The sequence below is a fragment of the Arachis ipaensis genome, chromosome B5 (genome assembly GCF_059453495.1).
Source record: "Arachis ipaensis isolate K30076 ecotype BB chromosome B5, ASM5945349v1, whole genome shotgun sequence".
In the NCBI taxonomy this organism is placed as follows: domain Eukaryota; kingdom Viridiplantae; phylum Streptophyta; class Magnoliopsida; order Fabales; family Fabaceae; genus Arachis; species Arachis ipaensis.
The window spans coordinates 114,309,199-114,316,792 of record NC_142440.1 but is presented as its reverse complement, the minus strand read 5'-3'; the positions used below and the strand labels follow the sequence as shown (position 1 = coordinate 114,316,792).

Below are 7,594 nucleotides of genomic sequence, written 5' to 3'. Positions count from 1 at the left end.
GTTCACAGTGAAGGTTCGTTGTGACTTTTCTTCCATGATTTCTACTTGTCCATATTGGGAGACCTTGGTGACAAGGAATGGTCCAGACCACCTTGATTTTAGCTTCCCTGGAAATAGCTTCAGCCTAGAATTGTAGAGCAATACTTTTTGTCCTTCTTCAAATTTTCTTGGGGCTATGTTGCTGTCATGCTTCTTCTTTGCTCTTTCTTTGTAAATTTTGGCATTCTCATAAGCTTCAGCTCTGAATTCTTCTAACTCTTGAATTTGCAACATCCTTCTTTCTCCAGCAGCTTTGCTGTCCAAGTTCAAAATTTTCAAGGCCCAGAATGCCTTGTGCTCCAACTCCAGTGGCAAATGGCAAGCTTTTCCATATACTAGTTGGTAAGGAGACATTCCAATTGGTGTTTTGAAAGCTGTCCTATATGCCCAAAGAGCGTCATCTAGCTTAATCGACCAGTCCTTCCTTGAAGTTCCCACAGTCTTTTCCAGGATTCTTTTGAGTTCTCTGTTAGATATTTCGGCTTGCCCACTTGTCTGTGGATGGTATGGTGTGGCTACCTTGTGTTTGACTCCATATTTTAGAAGCAATGCCTCTAATGGTTTGTTGCAGAAGTGGCTTCCTCCATCACTGATGATTGCTCTTGGAACCCCAAAACGGCAAAAAATGTGTTTTCTGAGGAAGTTCATGACTACCTTATTATCATTGGTTGGAGTTGCTATTGCTTCAACCCATTTGGAGACATAGTCTACTACCACAAGAATGTAATTATTTGAGTATGAGGAGGGAAAGGGTCCCATGAAATCTATCCCCCATACATCAAACAATTCAAGTTCCAGAATGAATTGTTGTGGCATTTCATTTCTTCTTGGCAGGTTCCCCGCTTTCTGGCATTCATGGCAGTGCTTCACTAGTTCTTTTGCATCTTTGAAGATAGTGGGCCAATAAAAACCACACTGCAACACCTTAGCTGCTGTTCTTTCTCCTGCAAAATGTCCTCCATAAGTGGAGCCATGGTAGTCCCATAAGACTTCCCTTCCTTCTTCCTCTGATATGCATCTTCTGAGTATGCCATCCGAACATTTTTTGAACAAGTATGGTTCGTCCCAGATGAAGTATTTGGCATCATTTACCAATTTCTTCCTTTGATGCTTGTTAAATTCCAACGGCAAACTCCCAGTGGCCTTGAAGTTTGCTATGTCTGCAAACCAGGGTGCTTTGTTAATTATCATGAGTTGTTCATCAGGAAAGCACTCATTTATATGTGTGCTTTGTGCGCTTCCTTCTTCACATGGTATCCTTGATAAATGGTCTGCCACCTTGTTCTCTACACCCTTCTTGTCTTTGATTTCAATGTCAAATTCCTGCAACAAAAGAACCCATCTAATAAGTCTTGGTTTGGATTCTTGTTTAGCAAGTAAGTATTTTAAAGCTGAATGATCAGTGAAGACAATGACTTTAGATCCAATGAGATAGGATCTAAATTTGTCAAATGCAAAGACTATTGCCAAGAGTTCTTTTTCAGTGGTTGTGTAATTCCTTTGGTTATCATTCAAGACTTTACTGGCATAATAAATCACATGTACCAAATTGTCTTTCCTTTGTCCTAACACTGCCCCAATAGCAAGGTCTGATGCATCACACATCAGTTCAAAAGGTAAGTTCCAATCAGGTGGGGCAATGATAGGTGCAGAGGACAGTTTTTGCTTCAAAAGTTCATAGGCTAGCATGCAATTTTTATCAAATACAAAGGGTGTATCAGAGACAAGCAAGTTACTCAAAGGTTTGGCTATTTTAGAAAAGTCTCTAATAAACCTTCTGTAAAAACCAGCGTGTCCCAAAAAACTCTTAACTGCCTTGACATTACTTGGTGGAGGTAGTTTTTCAATGAGTTCCACCTTAGCTCTGTCCACCTCAATGCCTCTATTAGAGATTTTGTGGCCAAGGACTATTCCTTCTGTGACCATGAAATGACACTTTTCCCAGTTTAATACTAGGTTGGTCTCTTGGCACCTCTTAAGCACCAAGGCAAGGTGGTGTAGGCAGCTAGGAAAAGAATCTCCAAACACAGAAAAATCATCCATGAAGACCTCAATAAATTTTTCAATCATATCCGAAAAGATGGACAGCATGCATCTTTGGAAAGTGGCAGGTGCATTGCACAATCCAAAGGGCATGCGTCTATAAGCAAAAACTCCATATGGACAAACAAATGATGTTTTCTCTTAATCTCTAGGATCAACTACTATCTGATTATAGCCTGAGTATCCATCTAGAAAGCAATAGTAAGCATGTCCTGCAAGCCTTTCAAGCATCTGATCCATGAATGGGAGTGGGAAATGATCTTTTCTGGTGGCTTCATTGAGCTTCCTGTAGTCTATGCACATCCTCCACCCAGTGACAGTTCTTGTGGGTATGAGTTCGTTCCTCTCATTTGGCACCACAGTTATGCCACCTTTCTTGGGAACTACATGGATGGGACTAACCCATGGGCTATCAGAAATGGGGTAGATTACCCCTGCTTGCCATAACTTCATGACCTCCTTTTGTACCACTTCTTTCATGACGGGATTCAATCTTCTCTGAGCTTGGATGGAGGGTCTAGCATCCTCTTCTAACAAGATTTTATGCATGCATATGGATGAACTTATCCCCTTCAAATCAGCTAGGGTCCATCCAATGGCATCTTGATGAGTTTGTAGCACCTTGATCAATTCTTCTTCCTGTTCTTGACTCAGGGCAGAGCTGATGATAACAGGATGACTCTCATCACTACCCAAGTATGCATACTTGAGATTAGGGGGCAATGCTTTGAGCTCAGGTTTTGGTGCTTCCTTCTCTTCTTTCACTATCTCTGGCATGCTTGGCATGGTTGTTTCAGCAGCCTTGATGTCACTAACTTCTATGTCCTTGGTGAACTCCTCCTCTGCCACTTCCTTTGTTGTTTCCTCAAAGGTTTCTTGCACTGCAATGTCCACTACATCCACCCTCATGCATTCCCTTAGTGATTCTGATGGATAGCTCATTGCCTTGAATACGTTAAACACCAATTTCTCATCATGTAGTCTAAGAGTGAGTTCACCCTTTTGTACATCTATGATGGCTCCAGCAGTAGCCAGGAAGGGTCTTCCCAGAATTATTGAAGCTTTGGCTTCTTCCTCCATATCTAACACCACAAAATCAGCAGGAAATATAAAATCTCCCACTTTCACCAACAAATCCTCAACTATCCCATGAGGGAATTTAAAAGTTCGATCTGCCAATTGGAGGGCCATTCTTGTTGGTTTGGCTTCCTCAATCTTCATTCTTCTCATCATTGTTAGAGACATCAAATTGATACTGGCCCCTAAGTCACACAAGGCTTTCTCCACCATGACTTCTCCTATGATGCAGGGGATTTGGAAACTGCCTGGATCCTTCAATTTCTGAGGCAATTTGTGCTGAATGATGGCACTGCATTCTTCAGTTAACAACACAGTTTCCTCATTTCTCCAGCTTCTCTTCTTGGTCATTAATTCCTTTAAAAATTTTGCATAGAGTGGCATTTGCTCTATTGCCTCAGCAAACGGAATGTTGATTTGAAGCTTCTTGAAAATCTCCAAGAACCTGGAGAATTGGCCATCCTTTTCACTTTTCATCAAACGTTGAGGATATGGTGCTTTAGGTGTATAAGGCTTCAGGACCTCTTTTTCTTTTTCTTTTGTTGCAGACGGTGTAAAAGATTGTCCTTGTTCCTTGTCTCTCACATTTTCCTTTGCTTCATCCTCTGTGGTTTCCTTTGAGATCTCCTTTAGATTCTTTCCACTTCTGAGGGTTATGGCCTTACATTCTTCCCTTGCAATAGCCTTGGCAGCATGAGAAACGCTTGTCCCAGGGGTTTGCTTAGACAAATACACAATTTGATTTTCTAGCTTCTGGATGGCAGCTCCTTGGTTTTGTAGGTTAGAATTTACTTCTTCCTTAAAAGCCTTCAATTCGGTTATGTCTTGACTCATGGTTGCAAGCATTCCTTCTATCCTGTTTAATTGATCTTGAAATTGTTGGTTCGGATTAGGTTGGGTAGGTTGATTATTTTGGCCATGATATGATGGTTGGGAGTAAGTGTTTTGTGTGGCTTGGTATGATCTTTGGTTGGAGTTTTGGTATGTGGACTTGTTATGTTGGTTTTGCTGGTTTCCCCACCCAAAGTTTGGGTGGTTTTTCTAGCCTGGGTTGTAAGTGTTGGAATGTGGATCATATGATTGCCTTTGTTGGTTTCCCACATAGTTGGCCTCGTCCCAATCACCTCCTTCAGTGCTTTCTTCCTCTTGATCTTGTGTGTGTATTGCAGCCACTTGTTTTGTTTCTAATTTCCTGGTGAGCTCTGCTAGTTGCTTGGCAAACACCTTGTTTTGGGCTAGAATTGTATCAACATGGTTCAGCTCCATGACTCCCTTAGTGTTGTGTCTCTCTGATGCATAGTAGTACTCATTCTCAGCCACTGTCTCAATCACTTCAATGGCTTCTTCCACAGTCTTTTTCCTGTTCAATGAACCTCCTGATGAATGGTCTACAGCCTTCCTTGATTCATAAGAGAGTCCATCATAGAAAATATGCAATTGCACCCAGTCATGGAACATGTCTGGTGGGCATTTCCTTGTCAAATCCTTGAATCTCTCCCATGCCTCGTAGAGAGTTTCGCCATCTTGTTGTCTAAAAGTCTGAACCTCAGATCGAAGCCTATTGACCTTTTGTGGGGGTAGAAACGTGCCAGAAACTTGCTTTCCACCTTGTCCCATGTTGTTAGGCTCCCCCTTGGGAATGATTCCAGCCACTTAGCTGCCTTGTCCCTAAGTGAAAATGGGAACAAAAGCAGTTTATAGGCATCTTCCTGGACTCCATTGGACTTCACAGTGTCGCAAATTCTCAGGAATTTTGTGAGATGTTGGTTTGGGTCTTCATTAGCACTCCCACCAAATGAACAATGATTCTCCACAAGTGATATTAGCTGTGGTTTGAGCTCAAAATTGTTGGCCTGAATCGGTGGTTTCTGAATGCTGCTACCACAATTCCCAGAGGTTGGGTTTATGTATGAACTAAGAACCCTCCTCTCAGGAATGGCATTGTTTCCATCAGCTCTCTCATGGTTGTGAACTTCTCTATCCATGTTGAGATCTAAAGCTTCCTCAAAATTGTCCTCAGATTCTCCTTCAGATTCTTCTTCTCCCAGTACTCTTTTCCCTCTTGCTTCCCTTCTAAGTCTATGAAGGGTCCTCTCTGGTTCGGTATATGGAGGAGTTGATGTCTCTCCTCTCCTACCTGTCATACGAGAACACAGCACAGGCAACAAACAAGTGAAATACTCTTGGTTAATGGAAGAGTATGGTTAGAGCAGTTGAGGAATTAATTCAAACAGTTAGTGAGTCAGTGAGTTAGTTGCTTGAATTTAAAGGCATAAAGAAAGAAAGCATGTAACAAAGTGCAGAAATTAAAATTCAACAAGTAACTTGAACTGAATTAACAAAGCAAGAAAAATGCTCAATCTAGTTAACTTCTAATTGGAGAATTGTCAATCGAAAACCAATCCCCGGCAACGGCGCCATAAACTTGGTGCGCATAAACTAGTTATGCTACGATTTAGGAAATTGCACGATCGGCAAAATTCCTTCCGGCAAGTGCACCGGTTATCGTCAAGTAAAAACTCACAATAGAGTGAGGTCGAATCCCACAAGGATTGGTTGAGTGAGCAATTCGGATTAGAAGTGTGACTAGTTGAGTGGAATCAAGAATTAGATGAGATTTGCGGAATGTAAAATTGGCGGGAAACGTAAATGGCAAGAAATTGAAATGGCGGAATCTTAAATTGCATGAATTAAAGAGCAGAAGCTAAATTGCTGAAATTAAAAGGGAATGGGGGTGTTTGCATGAATTAAGTTGCAGAATGTAAAGAGAAAGTGGAAATCAGAGATGGGGAATTCATTGGGTTATAGGAGATATTGAGATCTCCGAATCAAAACATGTTTATCTCTTCCTCAACCAATGCGTTCATTGAATTTTGCTTGGCAATCTTATATGATTGGATCCCAATCCCTTGGCTCACCAATTCTCTCTAAAAACAAACAAATTCCCAATCCCTTGGTTTAAATGTTCATAAGAAGAGATGATGCTCGATCACTGATTATACCACACAGTTTCATGAACCACAATTTGGTAGGATTACATGTCACAATATCCATCCAAACCCCAATCCAATTCACTGTGAGAAAGCTTCTCTAGCATGAATCCTCCATTCCTTTCCCAAGGTTCCGAAGGATTCCAATTATGGGTAGTTTCTTTCCCAAGACAACTACCCAATGGAATTAGATCGAGAAGCTTTCTAACAAAATTCAAGAGAAAAGATTGAAGAAGAAGATAAACTATTATTGATTCATTGAATTACAATAGAGCTCCCTAACCCAATGAAAGGGGTTTAGTGAGTCATAGCTCTGAATTCAATTACAAGGTATGAAAACTAGCAAAATGAAAAGGTCAAAAGTCCCTCCTAACTTAAATTCTATCCTATTTATACACTTTCTATATTGAGCTTCTGTTGTGTTTCTTGGGCTTTGAGGCCTCTCCCTGCTTTCCTTTTGCTTTGGGTTTATGATCCATAATCTTGATGAGGCTGCTGATCCAAATTCTGTAACATTCATTGAGCCAACTTAGTGATAATCAAATAATGACACATGACTCAACAAATTGAAATTTCAGACTCATCAATCCTTCAGGCCCAATCCCATAAACCATGATATTCAATTGGGTTTCATACCAGAGTAAGTTTAAGTTAATGTTTGTGCTTAAATACTAACTTAAACCGCAATATTTTTGGCCCAGAAACCTTTTCCAAGAGTGGCGTTTAAGTTGCAGTTTAAGCTTAAACTGCAGCTTAAACGCCAGACACTTCCAGTGATGCCTTTTGTGGAAGCACGTTTAAGCTTCAGTTTAAGGTTAAACTGAAGCTTAAACGTGGAAATGGAAGAAGGCAGCCCTGGAGGGTAACGTAGTCGAACACGTTTAAGCTTCAGTTTAAGGTTAAACTGAAGCTTAAACGTGGAGATAGGAAAGGCAGCCCTGGAGGTCGAACACGTTTAAGCTCCAGTTTAAGGTTAAACTGGAGCTTAAACGTGGAAATAGAGAAAGCCATCCTGGAGGTCGAACACGTTTAAGCTCCAGTTTAAGGTTAAACTGGAGCTTAAACGTGGAAGGGGAGAAAGGTAGCCCTGGAGGTGTCGAACACGTTTAAGCTCCAGTTTAAGTTAAAATGGAGCTTAAACGTGGGAATGGAGAAAGCAACCCTGGAGGAGAAAACTTGGTCGAACACGTTTAAGCTCCAGTTTAAGGTTAAACTGGAGCTTAAACGTGGAATTGGCTCCCTGGTGCACTTCCCATTTCTGGCGTTTAACTTCCAGTTTAAGGTTAAACTGGAGGTTAAACGCCACTTTCACCCTTTTCTCAGCTTTCATGATTTTGGCCGTTTAAGTTCCAGTTTAAGCTTAAACTGGAACTTAAACTCCACATGTGATATTCAAGCTTCCTTTATTGATTTTTGTTGCTTCCTTGCCTAGCCTCTTCTTCCCT

At 41.1% G+C, this 7,594-nt stretch overlaps 1 non-coding gene across 1 annotated transcript; it reads left to right on the top strand.

The window, feature by feature from the left end:
- The first annotated feature begins 4,615 nt into the window (after positions 1-4,615).
- On the top strand, positions 4,616-4,719 carry LOC148565432 (small nucleolar RNA R71). The gene has a single exon (XR_015885352.1). It is a non-coding gene; the product is annotated as a small nucleolar RNA R71 (small nucleolar RNA).
- The last annotated feature ends 2,875 nt before the right edge of the window (positions 4,720-7,594 follow it).